The 22,670-nt window shown below is 35.1% G+C and overlaps 1 protein-coding gene across 6 annotated transcripts in view; it reads right to left on the bottom strand.

Moving 5' to 3' along the window:
* The window catches only part of LOC120427085 (protein nubbin-like), a 175,899-nt gene that overhangs the window by 27,213 nt on the left and 126,016 nt on the right, over positions 1-22,670 (bottom strand). The window lies entirely within an intron of this gene.

Genomic DNA, 22,670 nt, shown 5'->3' with positions numbered 1-22,670 from the left:
AACGTTGAATGCAACGCCAAAATCCATATCATCTAAATAAATAATTTGACAATTCTTCGCCGTGCATTGATTGCACAACTGCAAAGAGAGAAGCGAAAAAAAAACCGAAAAAAATCACCTTTTCATACAGCACCGTGAGAAACGGCCGCACTTTTTAGCGAAAATTTCGAAAAAATCGTTTCCCAAAACGCATTTCTTTTGATCCTAGGAGGCCTCGGGGAGGGAGGCCAAAGGAAACGAAACAAGAAGATGCAAAATTTTCGTTGCCTGCTTTGTCTTGATTTCGTCGCAGCCGAAGCAGAAGCAGCAAGGTAAGGGAGAACGAAAAAAAAAACCGATCAGGGGTTGCTTTGATTCGCCTTCGATTTTTGAAAAAAGCAGCTCTAGGATGTTGAGGATAAGGTGCAGCAGCGATGACGAAAAGGGACGACGACCCTTCGGAACAGATCTGTGTGTGTGCGGCGCAGCATCCGTTGCGTTTGCTCTCAAAGAAAAGGTAGGTTTTTGGGAAGAATAAGATTCCTTTTTCCAAAGTGTCGATCGAAAAAAATGCGTTTTTTTTGTAACTGCCAAAAAAACGCATTATCTTACGCAATTTCGGTTGTCGGATCGCAGTAGGCGCACTCGGAGAGCACTCTTTCACGCTTTTTGAGAGACTGATTTGGATTTATAACTCAGGGATTTTAGTTTTTTTTTTGCGGAATGAGGGTCGGGTTTTTGGAAATTTTGTACCCAACTGCTGATGAACAAATAAAATTGATGAACCGATTTTTTCGTTTTTTGAAAAGGAAGAAAAAGCGAAAAGGGTGGTTTATCGCGGCAAAATTGAAAATGCTTTGTGAGAATTTGCAATGGTGTAAAAATTTAATTTTGCTGGTGGGGTGTTTTTGAATAGAATTTTCCAAAACTAAGTGAAATCTACCTGCGATAGAAGAATTGTGATTTATTTCTTAACGACTTTTTCGAAAAAAAAAAACATTATTGGAAATCAAATCAAGACAATGTTATGAATCTAAACCGACTTAAAAAAAGTTGTGAAATGTTATCGGGCGCGTACTTTTCCAGTGATTTTACGGGCCGCAGCACAATCCATTTGAATAGAAATTGAAAATATTTGAAATTCATGAGAAAAGCACTCACATTTGAAATCATGACCACACGCGCTCTCGCTCTCAATTTTGCTGGAGCTGTCTAAATTCAAATGGAAAGTAAATACCCATTTCCCCAGCATAATGCGACAAGACAGTTTGACAGTGGTGCAAAACGACGCAAGCAGGTCGGTGTTCGGCACATACGCCCATTTGCAAAAACAAACAAATATCCACAACCGTCCGAATGCTATCCGGTGGAAAATTGAGAAAATTTCCTCAGTGTTTTTTTTTGTTCTTGCTCACAAAAAAAAAGAAAGGACAAAGTGCAAATCGAAGTAGCCGTCATTCGGATTCCAATATCGAAGCAATCGGACCGAAAGTGGAGACGAAATTGAATCGAAATTGAAGGAGCACGAGAGCATCATCAAAGTAGGCTACGCGGCCGCCTGCGTCGAAGACGAAGGGTAAATTTTATCTAAACAGACGCAAACACATGCCAATTTTATGTAAATTGAGACACATTGGACTGAGGGAAAGTTTGGGTTGGGCAAGAGTGGCCTACTCTGTTATTGGTTTGGGGATGAAATAATAAATTGATTTTTTTGTTGCTTCTGTTGGGGGCTGATTCGGTAAAAGGGCCGAACCCAATTTAATGCAGAATTTGTGTACTTATGCTAAACTTTGGCTTGGACTCACAAAAGTTCTTGTGGGAAAGGTTCCGTTCTTTTTTTCTGGATTGCTGCACGTGGACAGCAAAAAAAAAAGGGGGAAAAGGGAAGAAAGTTTTCCGTGTACGGTTTGCTTATGCATGGCCGCACACGCCCTTTGCTTCGGTCTGCTGACCACTCGGGGTAACGAGTGACAAGTGCCTGGGCCGCACAGTGGGAAGGTGGTCATAATATCAGGTGGTCAAATGTGAAATTTTTATATTTTGCGGAAAATTTCATGAACATCTAATTTAATTGGATATAGCTTTAAAAAGTTAATTCGCGGAATGGAACGAAATTCAAAAATTTAATCAACTTAAGATTGAAGCTAATTGTTGATGCTGAGTACTTTATAATTCGAATGAGAAGCAAACTGATTTAAATTTGCTGGATTCGAACAAACGATTCGTCTCTGTGCTGATGATATTTCTGTCGGGGTCGTTTTCAACAAGAAACTTAAAAAAATCGAAAATTATACAGTTTTGACCAAGATTTTTTACGGCAAAACAAATTCACGGCGCTGCAAAACATTGGAATTTTACTACAATTCAAAGTTACTCTAAAATATGCTTCAAACAAGCGCAAAAAAATTAATAATTTTGTACAAGGAAATTATTAATAATTTGAGTAGTAGAATTAAGATACCAAAAATAACACCTTTAGAACAGAATATTCATTGCAAAGAATACTATTTTAAATTTCTAGATTTTCATCAGCTGAATTTATGATTCAGCTATCCTTATTGTACTGAAATTTTAGAAAATTAGTTTGCTAAAATATCTCCAAAAGGAAGCACGTCCTAAAAAAAAGTGAAATGATCTTCGACAAAATAAAAAATCAGGTGTTTTAAAAAAGTTCAAAAAAAAGTTTTTTTTCATTGATAATTCTATTGCATTGCAACGCTTAACAGAATTTTATGCAACGGGTATTATTATTCAAACCAAACTGAATAAAACTTTATTTCCAGCAAAAATATTGTTTTCAAATTTCCCGTTAAATGCAATTTGTTCATCATTATTTTACAGGAATTTATAAATTAGTAAAAATATGTTGAGTAATAAATACTTTTTTAATGAAATACTCTTACATAGTTTAGCAGATTTTAATGCTCATAAATGTATCCGGGCAATCTGCTGATGATTTTTTCATGACAAATTGTACAAAGAAATGATTTTTGTTTGGTCTTTTTTGAGTTTCCAGCTAGGATTTTGAGGTTATTTCAAAGAAAGCTGGAAAATCGAGTAACAAGCGGTTCGAACAAGTTTTTATTTAAGAATAAATATTGATCAATTATGTTACTCTGAATCTCTCAAGTCATACCTGACTTTTCTGAAGAAAAGTCATATAAAATATGAAAATTCCTCAAAAAAATTGCTTTAAATGAACCCTTTTTCATGATGGCAAATATCAGACTTTCCGATTTTTTGCAAAACAACTGGAATGGTGTAAAATAAATCTTTAACCATTTTTCTCTTTCACACGTTGAAACCATGGCTTGTAATTTCAACTTTTATACTGTTCTATTTCTTAATTAAAAATGAATTAAATTGAATACGAACGAAATGTATTCAAATCATACCGAGAGATGTAGTGAAGATACTTCTATACCTCTTTGTCTTCACAAATTTGTTAAAATTTTGAAAGTTAGTTGACTTAAATAACGAAAAGATTGAAAAGCTAAAAGGTTAAAAATGAAAATTTGGAAGCGTTGTTGAAACAGGATAAAAAAAGATTTCATCAAATTTTTAATAGAATGAATTTCATAGTGAACGAGGAAACATTAGGACTGAAAAATCGTGTTTGTTGCAGAAAAAGTTTTTTTTTATAAAAATTCAAGCCTTACCCGACAAACTTCGTTCTGCATTTTTTTTTGTTTGTTGACGTTTTTTTGTTTTTTTTGCTTATTCAGCCTCCTGTGATCAAAATTTTATTTTGCGTAACTTTCTCCATACAATTTGCCGATGCTCCGGAACCGGTTGCAGATTGTCCAAAGTGTCAATTAGTTAGCGTATAAACCTTCCTTGGGCTTATACGAACCCAACGCAACAAAAAGCACCTCGATCCGACGCTCCGTATTGAACTGATTCGCGTTCGAACAAAACCGTCGAATTTTTTTATTTATAAAAAAATATTATCAAAGGAATTTTAGGCATAATACAAATAAATGTGTTTAATTAAATTTTAATAAGCAATGAAATGTAATTTTGTCACATGAAAAATAAATCGCAACCATAGCAAAAACATTTTTATTTATTGTAGACAGACTACGAATATCACTTCGTCATTTAGAAGAAGGTATTTGAAGGTCGAGTTTTTTGGCCACCCACCTTACACCACTGTGCACCTGCTAGTAAGGTTGAAAAGGATTTTCTTTTCTTCGTTGGGCGATTCTGTTTGGCACTGTTTGTGTTGCATTTGCATATGGGACGTTTTATTGATTCTGGCGTGAAGAGCAATGCAAATTTGCGAACTTCGATGAAATTTCGCCAACTTGGTTTCGTTCAGCCTGCTTTGATGTCCTCAACCAGCCAAATGAAAAATGACTCTTGAAATCGTTTTCTTTCCCAAATCATGTTACTCACTCCGTACACATTTATTCCAAGAAAAGAAAAATGCAATCAGTGACTAAATTTCTCTCCCCTCCTCGAACTGACCACGTGTAACACCGGAAGGTAGCTTAGCACTTGCTGGTGAACATCTTTCAGCTAGCAAAAAAAAGAAGAGGGTGCTTCTCACCGTGTTGTAATCACCCTCCCAGATGGACATTCGCCGCACTCCAGAAGCGAACTCAACCCTCAACATCAACGTCATGAGGGAAAAAGCGAAAAGCGCTTTTAAAAACATCATTCTTTGACGTGTGGTCGTGAAAGAATTTTCGCTCGGGCTCACTTGGGCGTGCAAAATGTGAAATTTTGTTACCAACAAGTGGAATTTTATTGGATTTAAATGCAGTTGGGATTAGGGCTTAGCCTCCCGCACCGCAGGAAGGTAGGAAGAAATTCTCGAGGGTTGCGTGCCTTTGAATATTTCAAAATTGTGGTGTCATAAAAAAGTGGCAATCCATGTCGCCACGTGATGTAATTTGCATTGGTGACCTTTACCTTTTTTCCAGCCTTTTCGCAGTGTCCGAACCGGCAGAGGGAGGGTAATAAAATTGAGGCATTCCTGGAAAGTTGATTTGCCTAATAGCTTGGGGGTTGTAATAAAAGGTAACTTTTTAACCATATTGCCTCTTTTTTTCTGAGGAATTCTCGAGAAAAAACAGCAGCAGGTTGACTTTTTATGGTTGCTGTGTGTTTTTTTCTTGGTTGGTATCCTTCAACGGATGAAACGAGTTGCATCTAGGTAGCCGTGGAAAGTGAGATGCGAAGAAGCACTGGCTTTTTGACTTTTGGCGGCTACCGAAAAAGGTTGGGTTGTGAAAAATGTTTGGTTCGTTCCTGGAAGTCGCTGATTAGAGGGAACCTGTTGAAATTCGGAATAAATTTGGGAATCTTGTTTGTAGCATATGGCAATTTGAATTCTAAAAAAAATGTTGTTTTAATTTTAATCAATCGTTGGACAAGGCGTTGTCTTTCATTTTAAAAAATCGATTTTTATAACAAAAAAAAAAAAACAATTTGGTTTTTGTATCAATTTCAAATGCTGTCTACAAAAAATTTGAATCCAAAATCGGTTTGAGTGAAATGGATTTATTAGACTGCAAACTGTCAAAGTGATAAGAAGAAAAATTTAGAACAATTTTCCAGTCAGAACCAAAAAGTACACTCTAACCATGTTCAATTCATCACTTTTACGAATAAGTGTAATATTAATTCTTCCAATAATTTCAAAGCAATTTATACTATGTACAAGTTTTAGAATTTTGAAGGAATTTATTTATGATTTTGAAGTTTGAAAATCTCAAACGTAAATAAATACCTTGGTAAATGCTTCAAAATAAAAATTCGTTCAAATTTACCTTCGCAAATCGTGAAATATGCAGAATTGAGGTTGAAAGATTCCTTTTTGTAAAACAATCATAAAATGGTTGCTAAGATTGCTCAAGAACTGATATGAACCATAAAAAAAAAATCATTACATAATGTATAAACCTGGAAAAAAATTAAATCAAGTATTAAGAAAGCGTAAATATACTTTTTTATGTTTAGAACGGTAAAATATACCTACATAGTTTTTGGTGAAATTGCACTTTATTTACTAACAAAAAATCTGTCCATATTCGCAAATGTGATATCGTGGCTTTTCAACGTATAATCTCAACCAGCAAACAAAAAATCAACAAAATTTAGATTGTCTTCACTTTCTAGAGCCAAGACCAGTGGTTCTCAATCTTTTCGGTCCTCGAATAATTTTCAAAAACACCTTACCCCCAAGTCTATTTTTTAACTAATTGGTATCAATGCACAAATATCATAAATTTGGCTTTAAAGTTTTGTAGAAAGATTACATTTTTCACATCATATTATTTTTTCAAACTCGCAAAAAAAACAAATGCTTCAAGATTTTTTCTATTCACTTGTTTATCATTATTTGCTCATGTTTATGGAATGAAAAATATTTGTTATTTAAATAAAATAAAACTCAGAGTTTTTTCACAGTACTTGTTCAGTACTTAACTGGGCTGCATTTTAACTGGCTTTTGATAACTGGGCTGAAGTCAATATAATAAGCAGTCAAACGTCAAAAAACAATAACAATGGGAAATGATCGAGCGAATGTAAAAATCAATTTTCAGGAAATAAATTCATTTCTTTTCGAGGATTTATGAAATCTCAAAGTGAGTTTGAAAGATTTGTTCTAGAAATTATTAGGAATTACTATAATTTTCTAAAATGATTTAAAAATTTATTGCATTGATGATTCCCTCATCATTAATCAGCCCAATTAGCGAGCAGCATTCGGTAACTGGGAAATGCTTTCAGTCCAGTTTCCAAAGAAAGCAAAATTATATAAAGTCTGAAGGGACCATCCATAAACCACGTGGACACTTTAGGGGGGGGGGGGGGGTGTATGGCGATTGTCCACGATCCATACAAAAAAGTTTTTTTTGTATGGACAATTGTCCACGAAGTGGGGGGGGGGGGGGGGTAACAGATTCCCAAAAAAAGTGTCCACGTGGTTTATGGATGGTCCCCAAACAACTTTTCTTTATTTGAAAGAAAGCAATGTGTGTTTAAGCTCAATTATTTTTCATGGTTCTATTCATGCTTCATTAGATGCAAAAACTTTCAAAAGTATTGTTATAATGATCACAAAAAATTGAAGGATGCAAAACCCCCCAAATATTTTTATTTACATCAATTCTGTGCAATGTTTCAGATCCCACTTAATTATAAAATAGCTGTTATACTTTGAGCAATTTTACATTACTTGTTTTTTTTATATTTTTGAATTTTTTTTGGGTCGGGTTTAAAAGAATTAAAATTTAATTTAAGTTCCAAAGAGCTGTTCATCTTGACAAAAAAATAAGAACCAACAAAAATCGAAAAAATGTCTTACACAAAATTGAGAACGCCTCGAAACAATCTCAAAGCTCGGAAAAATTCTTTAAAAAATCATTATAATATTTTCAAAAATTACTCATGTTTGAAAGAATGTAGAAACTCACATAAATTCTCTTCATAAAAATAAGAAAACAAAAACACAAATATTTAAGAACTTCTCATGTTACAAACAATGTGAAAATTACATAAATTAATTCAAGATCCTGGTTTTCTAAAAAACTGTTCTTATTAGAGCAAAAAAAAAAAACTTTCCAAAATTAACAAAAAAAATATTATCCTTAAAATTCAATCTGCTAAATTTATTTTAAATATATACTGTTGTTGCTTATCAAATAAATTCACATCCACTTGTTTCACAAAAAGTTCAAACAATATTGTGAGCATTCAAGCATTTAAGTTTTTGCAAAAACGTTTAAAAATATTGAATTTCTATACACTTCTCATCCTTCCCCAAGAATAGACGAATTTCTTCCTAGGAGGGCTATCCTCACCGGTTGAGAAACACTGGGCTAGACCAATTGTCATTAAGTTACAGTAACAACCAACCCTAAATTTCAGGACAAAGCTTTTTAAAAATGGACTCATGAATCATGATTTTGTTGTTTTCAGAGAATGGCTAATCCAGCTTATAAAATTATTGACATTAGGAGACAAAAAAAAAACAAATTCAAAAACTGAAAAATTTAAAATTTGAAAAAAGAAAACAATTTGGATAGAAACTATAAAACGCGAAATATATGTCGAATAACCACTTCGGCCAAAGGTTTAGTGCATACTCGTCACCTCATGACATGCTGCGATCAAATCTGCCATACTCATTCAAAATCATTCAAACCACTGCTGACTGACGGAAGCCGTCCCACAAAGAACCAATTTGCATTGTAATAGTCGTGGCAAACTGTTGAGTCTTGTTAAGGAGCACCCAGAAGTACTCAATTCAAGATTCGAGGGAAAAGTCGACAGTCATCCAACTGCGCTCAAGTGCCCACACATTTCCCTCCGTTTTCACGCCCTTAAACTCCTTCCAAAAATGCGCGCGTTTCCTCAAGTGATTGCTCTTTTTCCCGTCGTTCCCCCTTTTTCCCAACTAGTGCGTGTGCGGTTTTCCCCCTTTTTTTCGTCCGGTCAGCAAAACGATTCTTTTGTTGAAAAATGAATTTGAATCTGAATTTGAATCAATTGGGTACTAAAGCCCTATGCAGCGCCGTACCTAGGGGTTGGCGCAGTTGGCGACCGCCAAGGGCGCCAGCCCTTGGGGGGCGCCAAAAACGATGATTGTACAAATTTGTCATGTTATTATAAAATCCTAGAAAGGTATTCAGAACAAAAGGGGAGCCAAATTTTAAAGTAGGACTACAAAATAACTCGATAATCTTGGTCGGAATATTACAAATATTACTTATAACACTTGGGACGCCAAAATCAACTATTTCAATAATTGTACCAGAATTAAATTTAAAATTAAATTCTCTCAATTCATTTATCAAAGGGGGCTACGTTTTCGAAATACTGAAGTGTTTAAATTGAATATTTCTAACACAAAAAATGCTTTGACTTTTGTTAAATTTCTAGCAAAATATTTTTTATTTTCAACATAAAAATGTTGGTTTTTTAAGAGCACATAAATTGCTCTAAATATATTATATTCTGCTGCTTGTATTCAAATGCTTGTAGCAAGAGTGAAAAAGTAAAATTTGGGTGTCTTCGACAAAGTTGCATAGATTGGCATGCCCACCAACTTTTTAGTCGTAAAAGTAAAATATACAATTTCTTGTATAATTTTGATTTGCAGAAACACCATTATCGCGGACCCATTAGATTTTAAACCAAAGCAAAATTCCAACTCCAAAAACAGCAAAATTTTTGGGGAAAACACAAAATTCCACTTAATTTTGCTTCTAGGGTCAATAATTTGAAGAATGTTAGTAACATTTTCCTTGAAAATTTTTGTTTTGTTATGTTTTAATGGAATGGATAAAGTTGCTTATCTTTCACATACATTTTTTTTATTTCATGGATTCCATGTGTTGGGCTATCCAGCGTAATTTCGCCTAAATTTTCACATTTACACAAACGGTTCTAAAAGCTTTGTGTGTAGAGGGTGACTATTCTCGATATTTTCAATTTCCCGGGAATCGAGAGTTGAATTTGGAAATTTCCCGAGAATTCCCGGGACCTGGTAGTGTTAATAACTATGCCAATAGTGCCAGTAATGTATAAAGAAAAGTTATAAATGTGTTTCTTTTCAATGAATTCAGTTACGATTTATTCATGCTTATTTAATGAAACGTTAATTAGTAGCCTCATTATTTTTGGGAACTATGATCTACTTCTTGATTTTTTTCTGAATCTGCAATACAACTTGTTGTATGAACTTGTTATTAGATTTTTTTGAAATAACAAAATAGCTAATATATAATTTCCCAGTATCGGGATTTGTACAATATAATAAATAGCGACTCAAAACAACAATTTTAATATTTTTTTCTTTTTTAAAACTGTAAAAATGCATTGAAGAAATAGTGATCCGGAAAACCCGAATGTTCACATTTGGCGGACTTTACAAAGATTTCCAGAGTTTTTTTCTAAGATATAATTTAATATTGAGGTTTAAGCGAAACACAAAATTACTCCATGACATCAAAAAAGGAAATTACCTTGATACAGCGAAATTAAAATAATAAGAATAAAAAAAAATGGATTATAAGAATTGCTATGATTGAAAGAGGATATGAAAATTATACTCTTAGAAATAATAAACAAAAATATAAACAAATTAGACTTTCTTCTTGTGGCTAACTGCTAAGTATGCTTTAAGGTTAATTTTGGGGTCCACATTATTTTAAGTTTTCCCAATTATAGTTATTGGAATTTTTAATAAGTTAAAATTTACACTTTCTGAATTAGAAGATAAGAGAAGCATTGGTTCATTCGAACTTGAACATCTTACATTGAACACCCAATGTTCTGAACAATTTCGAATTTTCAAATTTTTTTTTATTTGTTTATATAATTTTGCTTCGACAAAATTTCCCGGGAATCGAGAGGTCCAAAAATGGTCGATTTCCCGGGAATTCCCGCTCGTCACCCTCTATTTGAGTGTAATGGTTTTTATACAAAATTTTAAGAAACTTTAGATGTCGAAAAATAAACACAAAAAATTTCAATGTATTAAAAAGGTAAAAACTAATTGCCTTTGTTTGAAGCTATGAATTTTCAAACAAAACAAATTTTAGGAATTTTATATCAATCAAAAAACACAGTCACAGAGAAGAGAAATATTGTTTTCAAAAATAAATTGAAAAAAAAAAAAAATAGTTTCAAAAGGAATCCATCCAAAAACAAGTTTGAAAAGGAGTCCATTTTCTAATCAGTTAAACTATATATTCAGGAATGCAGGAAAAGGCTGATACAAAGAAATTTAAGCTACGACGTGTTTAAAACGATAAAACAACACCCTGCTATTTTCAGTCAACATTAATCCTAAAGCACCTTTTCGTTACAACCTATCTGTATTGGAAAGATATAAATCGATTGAAATGGTTTAAAAATAATAAAACATTAATTTGAGTATTCTTCAAAGAATTAAATTGTGGTTGGATTTTTTAGCTGTTATATTTATTCAATCAATTACCATTATATTATTAAAACTCTTTGAAGTAATCGCTGAAAATTTAAGTAAACATATCAAAATGATGAAAAATTTGGAGGGGCGCCAAATTGATGCTTCGCCAAGGGCGCCGTGGACCCTAGGTACGGCTCTGGCCCTATGTCAATTTTTATGTACAACGGTAAAAAACACGATTAAAAACCATTTCTAATCACTTTTTTTCATTTTAACGCAAATTTTTTTTTGACAAGACAACATTTTTTCGATGGATCTACTATGGTCCCCTTGGAACGAGCTGTCAAGTAGGAGCTTTTCTGTCAAGAAGGACCGCGCGGTTAATTTTTCAAAATTGATTTAAAAATCCATTTTCAACTCTTTGTGGTCGTACAAAGGGTCATTGTACTCAGAAAAGTAAGCTTTATCGCTGTAAACAATAATATCAGCAATCTAAGCTTCATTTTAGGACCCAATTTGAAAACAACTTTATTTCTAGGCCTTTCAGCGAGAGCAAACACTTTCGTTTTTCCTTTTATGTTGGCGAAAAAAAGTTAAATAAAACCGGACATTGCCTTTCATCCTGGCTTGCTGCGATAAGAGTCCGGTGCGGACTGCTTCGATCGGGGTCGAATATTTATTAGATCCTAACCTCGTTCGCTGGAGGTCGGCGGAAATTGAAAATAAAAGTTGGGTGAGAGCAAGGGCTGGTCGCTGCCCCCGAAGGTATGCAAGCATCCGAAACCAATTTTGTTTGCAATATTTACATTTTCGGGGGTGCGCGAGAGAAGGTATATTGAATTCACATCCCTGGACCACGTGAGCTGTGCGGAAAAGGACCAAGGAGATGGAACGAAAAGGTTCGGAGCAGAATGGTCCAAAGAATATCATTAAAATTAATTGATGGCCACATTAAGTGTATGCTTTATGGCGGGAACGTATCGATTTTGCATATAAATAATATATAATCACACGTTAATCCCTGTGGTTTTGTGGAGGAAACGTGTCCTCGTTGTTTTTTGCTCTGCTGCTCCATTCCGGTCCGAATGTCGACATCTTGCTTGGTTGGTCGGATATGCTAATCGATGCTTCTGAGAAAATGACAACCGAGCTCGGAACGGAACACAGACAGCCCCGGGGCAATTTCTTCGATTATAATTATTCTAATCCGAGCGCCAGGCGCTACTTACGGGCATTAATGGAAGCTTGGGCCATCGATCGTCATCTGGCGCGGAAAATAAGACGCAGAATTACGAAGGACGACTGTGACGATAAAATTATTCCTTTGCCCGGGAAGGAACTGGTAATTTAGCTCATCTTTGCCCCAGAGGCGAAAGCAAAGCGAAGCGGTTCTGGAAACGTTGCGGAAATATAAGATTTTTTGTGGAAAAGTAGGCTTTGATTTTCAATTTAAATTCTTGTCTCCATGCTATGCTATGCTATGCAATGAATACGTAGTAGGCCTTGCTTAGGAGTCGCTAGTCGAGCAAAAGTAGAGTAAAAATAAGTCAAGTCAAAGTCAAGTCAAAGTCAAGTCAAAGTCAAGTCAAAGTCAAGTCAAAGTCAAGTCAAAGTCAAGTCAAAGTCAAGTCAAAGTCAAGTCAAAGTCAAGTCAAAGTCAAGTCAAAGTCAAGTCAAAGTCAAGTCAAAGTCAAGTCAAAGTCAAGTCAAAGTCAAGTCAAAGTCAAGTCAAAGTCAAGTCAAAGTCAAGTCAAAGTCAAGTCAAAGTCAAGTCAAAGTCAAGTCAAAGTCAAGTCAAAGTCAAGTCAAAGTCAAGTCAAAGTCAATGAAATTTCTTCAAAAAAATCCAAATTTTCGCACCGTTTTCGCCGAGAGGGGAATTAAAAGACACTATCCAACTGTGGGCCCACCAATAATTGTATGCAAAGCCAATTACGACAGCGAGGGGAAGGACACACTCGGCAAGAAGAACAACGAGATGATGATGATGGCGCACATGCAGAAGAAATTTAATTAATTCCTCCCCCTTGTTGGCTAACGACGACGACGTTGCGAATGTTTAGCGATTTATGGTGGTCTTTCTGTCGTTTTTTTGCCAGCAGTCTGGCAGGCTGCACGTAAAGTAAACAAGACTCTGATTGCAATCGGGGCATTGCTGAAAGGTCTAGGCTCGCTGGCAACACTGACAGTTTTGATTATGGCTGCGGATGTTGATTTATGGGATTTTGTGAGTTTTTTGATAAAACAAGAAGATTTGTTTGATATTCAGGATTGAACATTGTTGTGGAGTTGGATCAAAGTAGGCTTTGCTGTACAACAAGGTTACTTGGATTTTCATGTAAATTTTTGAGTTATTTCGAAACTAGCTTTTATTACAAAAGCAATTCAACTTCTTCTTCAAACTATCCCGCCAAATAATCTTTCAAACTAAATAGCCCTAATGAAGACACCAACTGGTGAACCACTCTCAAGAGACATTGGGTGTCATCCCAACAGATGTCCACGTGCTGCTTTAGCTCGTGCCACACAAAGATCTTGTCCGGGACCTCCTCTCGAGGTGTTGGTAATTCCTCGAAAATTTCATGTCCTTTTATATTCTCAAGGCGAATGAGTGTGTGTCGTCCTTTAATCAAACGCATTTTGCTATGGCACCGGGCACGTTCCAAGGAGGTGATAAATTATATCGATTTTTCTTGCTTTTACGCTGTTTCCATATTGCGTCCCGTTTCTATGATAGGTTAGGGTAGGGTGGCAATTGTTGGACAGGTTTTGAACTTCTATTTGCTCCATTTTTAGTATTAGATCAAAGCAAAATATCAAATTTAAAAGATAAGTTTAGACCAACAATTGACCGCTTACCCCACCCAGATGAACCCAGATCTGCTCTAGAAGTAGCGCTCCCGGAGCACAATGGAGCAATATTTTAAGCAAAATCCTAAAAGAGCCATGAATATGATCACCGAGACCAGTTTCTTCTTTGTCAACCGAGCTAGCGGATGAGTCCTTGTCTCTTCGGGCTGTGATCTAGCAAAATAAAAAAAAGGACGACAATCATCACCAGCAGCAGCCAGGAACAATAGGGTCATCCTCACTTCTTAAGGAGTAGCTTCTAGCTAGCTCTCTCTTTTCTTGTGGCGTTTCGTTACGCGAGCGCGATCCATTATGTTGGAGTCACCACTTCACAGTAAGTGTGAATTTTATATGTGTGTCGCTTGTTGTTCTTGTTCAGGGAGATGCTTAGTAAAAAAATGATATCCACCTCGATGAAATTAATCTTCTTGACTCATAAAATTGGTATCATAATCGAATCACATTTAAACTTGATCAATGTGCCCTAATTTGAAACTGTTATTGTTTATAAAATTCACTTTTTTAGCTCTAAAGCGCAACATTTTTATTTTCAGTTTTATCAATGAAACTCCTAACCTCACTTTTTTTTAAATCAAGAGTTTTGTTTAAAAGGTCCTATAAGCTATTGTTTTTCACATGTTTATAGAAGGACCATTTGAAAACTCTGGAAATATATTTTCCTTGTGTTCTTTTTTCAGATAGTCTAATGCATATTCTTTGACCTAAAAGCTTTTTTTTCTAACGCTTTCTATGTTTGTCCGTTTGTTTTCTGTTCTAAATATTTTTTACAGTAATTTAAAAAAATGGCTTTCAAGTAGCATGGCAACAATAAAGCATACCATTTTTAGTTTTAGAAACAATTTAAAACAACAATTAGTGGAATTCCAGTATTAGATGATGCATTGGAACATTCTATACCACCCGGACTAAAAATCTCGATTTGGACAAAAAATGATTATAGGCGTTTCTTCTAGGGCGCTCCAGTCTTTCTGTCGTTTTAGATTCTGTCGCTTCAGATGCCGGTTTTTGATGAAAAATTAAATTATTTTGTTAAATAAAATAATTTTCCCAAGTTTTAATTCTTAAATACACGTGAATATAATTCTACGTCTTTTTTTTAATAAATAAAATTTGATAGAAAATATTTTAAGGCGCAAAGCATTTTTGTAGATCTGTAAACTAAAATTTTTACAATTTTCCATAATAAGACAAATCTAGATTTTTTTTGAAAAGGTTCTTTAAACTATTGTCTTTGATATGTTTAAAGGAACTATTAAAAAAAACTCTTGAAATTAATGCTGATATATGTAGAATACAGATTTTTATGCTTTGAAATTCAAATCGATTACTAAGTATTCAACTGTTCATATAGTTTCAGAACCAAATCTGAATTTCTAGACCAAAATTTGATTTGTTTTCAATTTCGCGAATTCCTGGGACAAAATATAAAAAAATCCCGGGATTCGGGAATTTCCGGTTTTGGAAAAACCCAGGGATTTTTGTCCCGGGAATTCCCGGGATGGACGCACTAGTTTCTTCAATGATGAACAGAACAAAGGTCCGTATAGATTCTAATAATTAAAAAAAAAATAATAGTAAAAATTTATATGATGAATATATTTTAAAAAGAATTTATATATAAATAGGGGAGAGTGAGGAGACTCGATTCCTATCTTGTATCTTGTCAGCGTGTGATTAAAAATATATTTAAAAAAAACAAATACAGTTAGACTCAAAAAAGCACTGCAAAAAAAATTCCAAGGGATCTTTTTGCTGTTTGTATATGTATAGAAAACATTTGAGATTTACATATTTAAAATATTATTTTATAATCCATGAATTAATTAATTACCTTTTAATTTTTTTCCTGAGTCAATTTCAAAATAGAAACATGCATGGAAATGTTTATTTTTATCCATTTACACTCTTCAAAAAAATTAAGTTTAAAAAAATCTTCGAATCACATTGATTTTAAATTTGGTTCGTTTCCAAAACATTTTTTCAACAGAAAAAAAGCAGCTGCATATTTTTTTACTTTTATTTTTCAAGAGGTTCTAATGATGAAAATAAACATTTGTATGCAAGATTCTATTGTGAAATTGACTTAGGAACACGAATTTGATCAAATTATCACCAGAAAATGGGATCTCAGAAAAAATTTACACCAGAAAAATTCACAAAAAACAAATAGTGAAAAAGTATGAATATGATGAAAAAGTATTTAGTGTCAGATTTTTTATTGGCATCACGGTCAATATCAGTGATAATAATTGAAATAGTCGACAAACACAATTAAAACGGGACCTATTTTTTATGTTGAAGGGCAAATAATGTAACAGGTCTGACCAAAACAAATTATTCAAACATCTTTTAATCGGTCACAAGCTTTTTTTTTTAATTAATAATATTCTACCTACGCCATCTTGGATTGCAAACATTTGGATATTTCTTGAATCAAAGTAAGATAACTGTATGCTAGGCTGATTTATGTCGATTTCAACGTGTTTCTTTAGTAAGTAAAGCAAAAGAAAGGTATCAAGAAAGAACTAGCTCAGGTTCGTGTCAGACTGCAGTTTGCAGACGAGACACACACACACAACTTGTATCCTTCCTCCTTCTCGCACGTGGACAAGGGTCAAGCATCACCACCATCATCAGGAGCAGCAGCATCTCCCAGAAAGAGTGAGTATTTATTTATTGAACATTGAGAAAAACAACAGCTGCACATCCATTTTAATATGCATCGTGTCTCTTTCTGTTGTTTGGAGTTGGTTGGTCATCGGGTTCGGGTTCACCAACATCGGAAAGTTTTCACATTTAGAAGCGAGATTTTTCGTCGTTTTTGTGAGGCTGCTCATTTCGGTTATTGCACATCAGCTTCAGAGATTGTCCTGCGCCCACACACTGTTTGCTGGGTGCAATATGGAAACGTACGATAACTGGCCAAAAGTGCCAAACAATGGCCCAAAATCGACTGAATCGCTCTCTTCGCTCGCTTTCGTCGTCATACAAAGATACGAGCTCAATGGATAAAATTACACCCGCTGCTGCTGCTGCTGGAAACAAAAGGCCCCCTGAACCATTCCATTCAATAACTCAATAGCGTCGATAATGAAAAACGCGCGCTGCAAAATGATAATAGAAGGTGAGGAATCGATATGACCCCGTGTGGGTCCGTCCACCCTCACAATTTCCGAAACTAAACATCATCCACAACTGCAAGCCTTTAATCGATGTTTCCCCTGGTCAACGGTGCTGGGGTTGTGGTCAATTGTTTCATTTTTCGTTGGAAAAATCGATCACTTTTGAGGCTGGAATAGGGCAGATGTAAGGGTTTTGACCCTTACCAGAAGCACGTGCGTTTTTGAAAAACCTAAGCAGGCGGCGGCGTGGGACTTGAATGACCACAAACATAGTTGCACGCGGAACTGGACCAGAACGAATTTGGCGAATATGTTGCAGTTGAAATTGAATTTTGTAATGATCTGAGGGTTGATTAAGTTGGGGTAGTTGAGTGAGGGTGTTTATTGATCGATCAAATTCCGTTAAGGTTTTGAATTAACTATTTAAGTTGATATCTACCAAATTTATTTACAAAATAAAAAGGTTGTTGTGTAAAAAATGTGTTTTATATCATTACTGTTTTGTTCTTCTTATATTGTTGTTCTACCATTTTAAATCTTATCTAAATGTATATCACAACTTACTCTTGAATTAATCCCTCTTTATGCTAATTTGCCCCAAATCAAACCCTGTCATTTCCAAGACGCAACCTCTTCCCCTCTAGTTTCAAATGTGCGTAATTTTAAAATGGTTTTCCCCCTTTCCCCGCGTGGCCTACTGCGACCACCATCATGTCTGACCAAACCAGAGCAGAGAAAAAAAAACGATTTACGAATTCAAATCCCATTTTGTTGGCCATTGTTTGCGCTTTGTCGTGTGCCCTGAGTAATCGAATCTGAAGGGTTGATTTGTGTTGTGATTGATTCGGAATTTAAAAACACACACAGATTCGACCTCACTCCCCCATCAGAAAAGTTTAGAAAACGTCCCTACTCGATGTTGGTCGTCCTTCAGGAAGTTTACATATCCTAGGAAGGAGGCGAAGGAAGACAAAGCTGCCGAGAATATAAATCACATGTAATAAACATGATGAAAGCGAAAAGCCTTAGCTTCTTTTTTTTCCTGTAAAGCCGGGCACGGGAAAATGTCTCAATTTTTAAGGAAATTATCCTCCGGATACCGGATGGCTCTCTTTCGGGATACGAAACGGGTCCAACCCCGGCATGCAGGGGATGATTTAGAGTGGAATAAATTGTGACGACATCTTGAAGTGACATTACACAATGCCCGGGACAGACGGGTTACGACGAAGGCCGGGTTGCTGCGATGGACAATATTGTTGTTGTTTCTGGAGAGCCCTCTTTTGAAGGCGAAAGGACAAGGGCCAACTCGTTGTGTGGTAGTAGGCTGTGTTTTGGGTGACCTGAGGTGACAATATTTTGACTGCTGGTTGAGTGGAGGGGGGTTTAAATGACTCTTGTGTTTGGACATGTTAATAAATGTACCTGGCGACAGGTGGCGACATGTGTTTGTTATGGCCTTTGGACGAATTTAATGGCTAAATGTTTTTTTTTTAATGTCAATTTTTAAGATAAATCATCATAAGTGCAGTTTCAAGTTCAGAAAGTGAGATTATTTGACTTATTTACATCACAGTAAGCGTTGGAAATTATATTTTTTTCTAATTTAAAGTAGATTTTAAGTTCAGTGGTCAGATGAAGAGTAAAATTCATGACCTATTCAACTCCTTGAAAAAATGGTGTGAAAATGCATACCAAACTGATGGAAATGAAAAGCCTCTTAAGTACTTCCCAAAGTATGATAATCCCAAAGGGGGTAGCACTATTGACGTAATAAATTGTTTAGCCCCTTGTCTATCAACCAGTACCAACCAACAAAAAGGGGGAATTTGAGCACCCCTTTTCCCTTGATTTGTTTCCGCCGTTGTCTTGGAAGAACCCTTTTCTTTTCACTGCTCAAGTTTGGCAGCAGGTTGTTTTTTATGGTTGATCGGAAGGAACAGAGCAAAAAAACGAAAAGAACAACCATTGGACAATGTTTACACTCTCGCATCCGGAACCGGCGGGGGAAACCTCCCGGGACCAACGGCCAACGAAGAAGGGGTCAACGCAGGCTGGAGTGTGTGTTTTTACAACGTGTTTATAGTTTATCAATTTATCCGTTCATTAGACGTAATAATGGAATTATAATTCTTGAGGAAATATTGGTCGAAAGGGGTGCTTTGAGAAATGGCCTTTTGACTGCTTTTCCGGATCGTAGGAAGCCATGAGGTTGTTATGATTATGGCAGGATGTCGCCTTCTTTTGGTATTTAATGTTTTTTGGAGTACATGAAATTTGATGCTTTAGAATTTATTAATTTGCAAAATTTGATAGCATGAGAACAAATCCATTCACAGTATGCCATGAACTCCTAACAAAGGAATCAAATCCGTTCCTATCACCAACCCGCATGCAGTCCGAGCTTCGGTCATCGCTTACTTTGATCCTTCATTAACGCCCCACCACCAAGGAGATTGAGGGAACTAGATCGGACCTTCGAAGCAACACAAAAAAAGGAAAAGTGGCGCTCTAAAAAGCAGTCCGGAAAATTGGACCATTTTCTATATAAATAATAAAATTGAAGAAGCTCGTCGAACCAATCAATGCATCTCTCATAGAGAAGTGGACAGAGCAGAGACGACACCTTATCTGTTCCGAAAAAAGTGCTAAAAGTGTGGAATAAAATCGAATCACACTTTCGCTAGAGAGAGTCGAGTGGTGGCCAAGGGGATCAAACGAGGAATCGGGAACAAGGACCAACCGAAGAGAGTGTGATTTAGGCGATAAAAACCAAACAGCTCCCTTTCATCTTTATGGCCAGCCTGGTCACCATCGGGACATTTGCACTATATACATAAGAGTGAAAAAAGTTAGATCTGCATTCATCAGTATATAATGTGGATGATGCTGGTTTGTCGCCCTTTTGACTATACGGGAAAAAAACCTAAAAGAAGGTGCATGCGTAAATTTTACGATCCTTTCTTTGGCTGCACCCACCACCCCAAGTAGTACTCCGAAAAGAAACGAAATCAAAGAAATGTGGGTCCTGTTTAAATGGAAACCTTTGTTCGGGGTGCACTTTGTTATTTGTTTAAATCACAGTGAAAAATTACCAAATTACATTCAGTTAAACATCAAATTTAAGAGAAACTTTGAAAATGTTCAAATCACGCTAATCAATTATATGAAATTAAATTGAATTATTTTGAGAGTGTCTTCTGCCTTTCCAAATTGAGGATCCCGAGCAAACAATAGTGCCCCCCACAAAAAAAGGGAAAGTTCCTCGTGTGAGGGTGTACCATATCGAATTAAATGGAATCAAACAGTAATGTACGGAGAGCACTTTCGGTGGGGGGCGTTCACATTGTGAGCTCGTGTGAAGAAAACTTGAGAGCTGCGAAGTGAGTGATCATAAATCTTCGACCATTGATGGGGAGTCAATTTATTGGAAAATTATTGAATTAAAATAAACGTAAGTGCGTTAGATTTGGGTGAGGGAATCGATTGTTGGTGTTACATTGGATTTTGGTGAGAAATTTCTCTTTGATCTCTACCATAGATTCAGGGGGAAATGATAGATTATGAAAGTTCGTACAACTTAATTAAGAGTTAATTTTGATTGTTTGAAATGTCGTTAAAATTTAATTTGCAATCAAATATTGACAATATTTATTTAAAAAAAATACCGTTCTCTAGATCTTTCCAGTTTTAGAACATTTGATTTTTATTAATTTTACATCCGTTAATATTTTCATCATGATTAGGTTTGAAAAGAACAAAGCCAAAATGATTAATTTACATTTTTCTTGAAAACTCCACGAACGAGCATCTGCAATCTAATTGTCTGAGACTGAAATTTGAGTGCAATTCTCGAAAACTGTTGGTTCGACTTTTGTGAAATTGTCTGCCTTTTCAATAAAAATAATGACTTTATTTTGAAATCCTGAATAAATTTTCAAACGGTATATAAATAGGTTAGTTTCCTGATTTTTGTTTACATTTTATTTTTTTAGTGACGGTTTTCGGCTTGCAGTTAAAAATAAGCAAGAACAACAACTTTTTAGCACTATATACGACGTTTCGATTATTTATTCAATCATTTTCAAGGATCTGGAAGGTTTTAGTTTTTTTCCGTTAGTTGTTGTGTGTTTTGCGTGTGTGGACATTACCTTCGTAAACGTGGTTGTTTTGAAAATTTGTTTTTTTTTTCAATTGAAAAGATCAGAAAATTTTACAAAAGTTCAATTTTTTATCTAAATTTTATCGATTCGAATTCTTTGTGAGGCTGTATCTCAAAAACTAATAGTTTCATTTCCAAAGTCTCAGAGGAAAAAATGTCATTCAAGTTGCCGGCGGAGAAGAAGATTTTTTATTCATTAATTCATTCATTCATTCTCAGAGAGAAAATTACCATTTAATAATTTTTTTAGGGGTAGCTTTCCTTGACTAAGCATTAGAAAAAATGTGTTAAAATTTCCAAAAATCTAAACCTGAAAGTGATTTCAACTACAAAACTATACACTTCATCAAAAATTTGATAAATTATCGAATTTTTGATAAAGTACTTTTCGATTGCAATTTGATTAGGCGTTTGAAAATATTTTTTCATTTTATTTTGAAAACATTTTTGATACTTTTCAAAAACCACATTTTTAAACAATTTATATTCTGATAGAACATTTTCAGCACTTCAAACATATTTCTGAGGGTTAACTTTTCTTGATAAAATATTTAAAAAACTTGCAAGTGACCAGGGTTGTTAAAATATCAAAATATCACCTCTCAGCAACTACAATTATCTCGCCTGAATATTCATGCCTCAAATACAACTGCTCTTCTCTCTTCATTGAAACTCTCAGCGCCGAACATAGCCGAACACGTTTTTGTGTTTATCCACTCGCTATTGACATTTTCCTTTTCTCTCTCATTCTCGCTTCCACGATCATCCTACCGCAACAGCGTTTAACCACAAAAGCCGCCACAAAACCAATTTTGCAAACGCAGTTTGAAGGGGCGTCATGCGTGGTCGGCTCATAATCGCCATCTCGCGTTTTCTCATTACAGTTTTCGGAGAGGTTGAGAGACTCAGCGGTGAGAGCGCATAGTCGAGGAAAAGGGAAGGAGTGATAGAGAGAGAATGACATCGCTGGGAATCACGAGACACAAGAAGAGATCTCACAAGCTATAGTGACGGCCGCTATACTCTCGGATATTTTTGGTGCAGAGATAATCTATTGATAGCTTTTCTATCACTCTTTTGCAACACTGCAAGTGACTTTAACTGCAAAACGAAACACTTTACAAAAATTTGATTTTTTTACATTTTTTGAATATTTTTTTATTTTTACTTAATTTTTAATTTTTATTTTGAAAATTCAAATTCTAGTGAAAAAAAGAAGTGGGCATTTTTGTTTAAGAGTGTAACTTTTTTCCGAATAGTCCTAATTATAATCTACAACTTTGCCGATACACCAAATCAATCAGAAAGTCAAAAAATGATGCAAATTATACTTCTTTTTGCATAAAGAATGTATGGGCATGGTTCAACCCATTAAAATAAAATAAAATTATAAAATCGCGAAAAAATTGCGAAAATTGAGAGAACTACTACTACTAACATTTTACTTTGAATTGTAGCTTGAAAAAAAAAAACGAATGCTTCCAAGAGTGTCAAAACCTAGAGATTCTGTTGTTTACAATTTAAACTTAACAAACAGCGTTTACTTTCACTTGACTTTAAAAGATTCAAAATGGCAAACTGCACAACATTTTGTGCTCAATTTAGCCCAACAGTTTTTTTTTTCATTTTCACGAGATCGATTTGG

Source organism: Culex pipiens, chromosome 2, assembly GCF_016801865.2.
Source record: "Culex pipiens pallens isolate TS chromosome 2, TS_CPP_V2, whole genome shotgun sequence".
Lineage (NCBI taxonomy): Eukaryota > Metazoa > Arthropoda > Insecta > Diptera > Culicidae > Culex > Culex pipiens.
The sequence above is the reverse complement of the archived record's forward strand: the minus strand, read 5'-3'. Positions and strand labels throughout refer to the sequence as shown.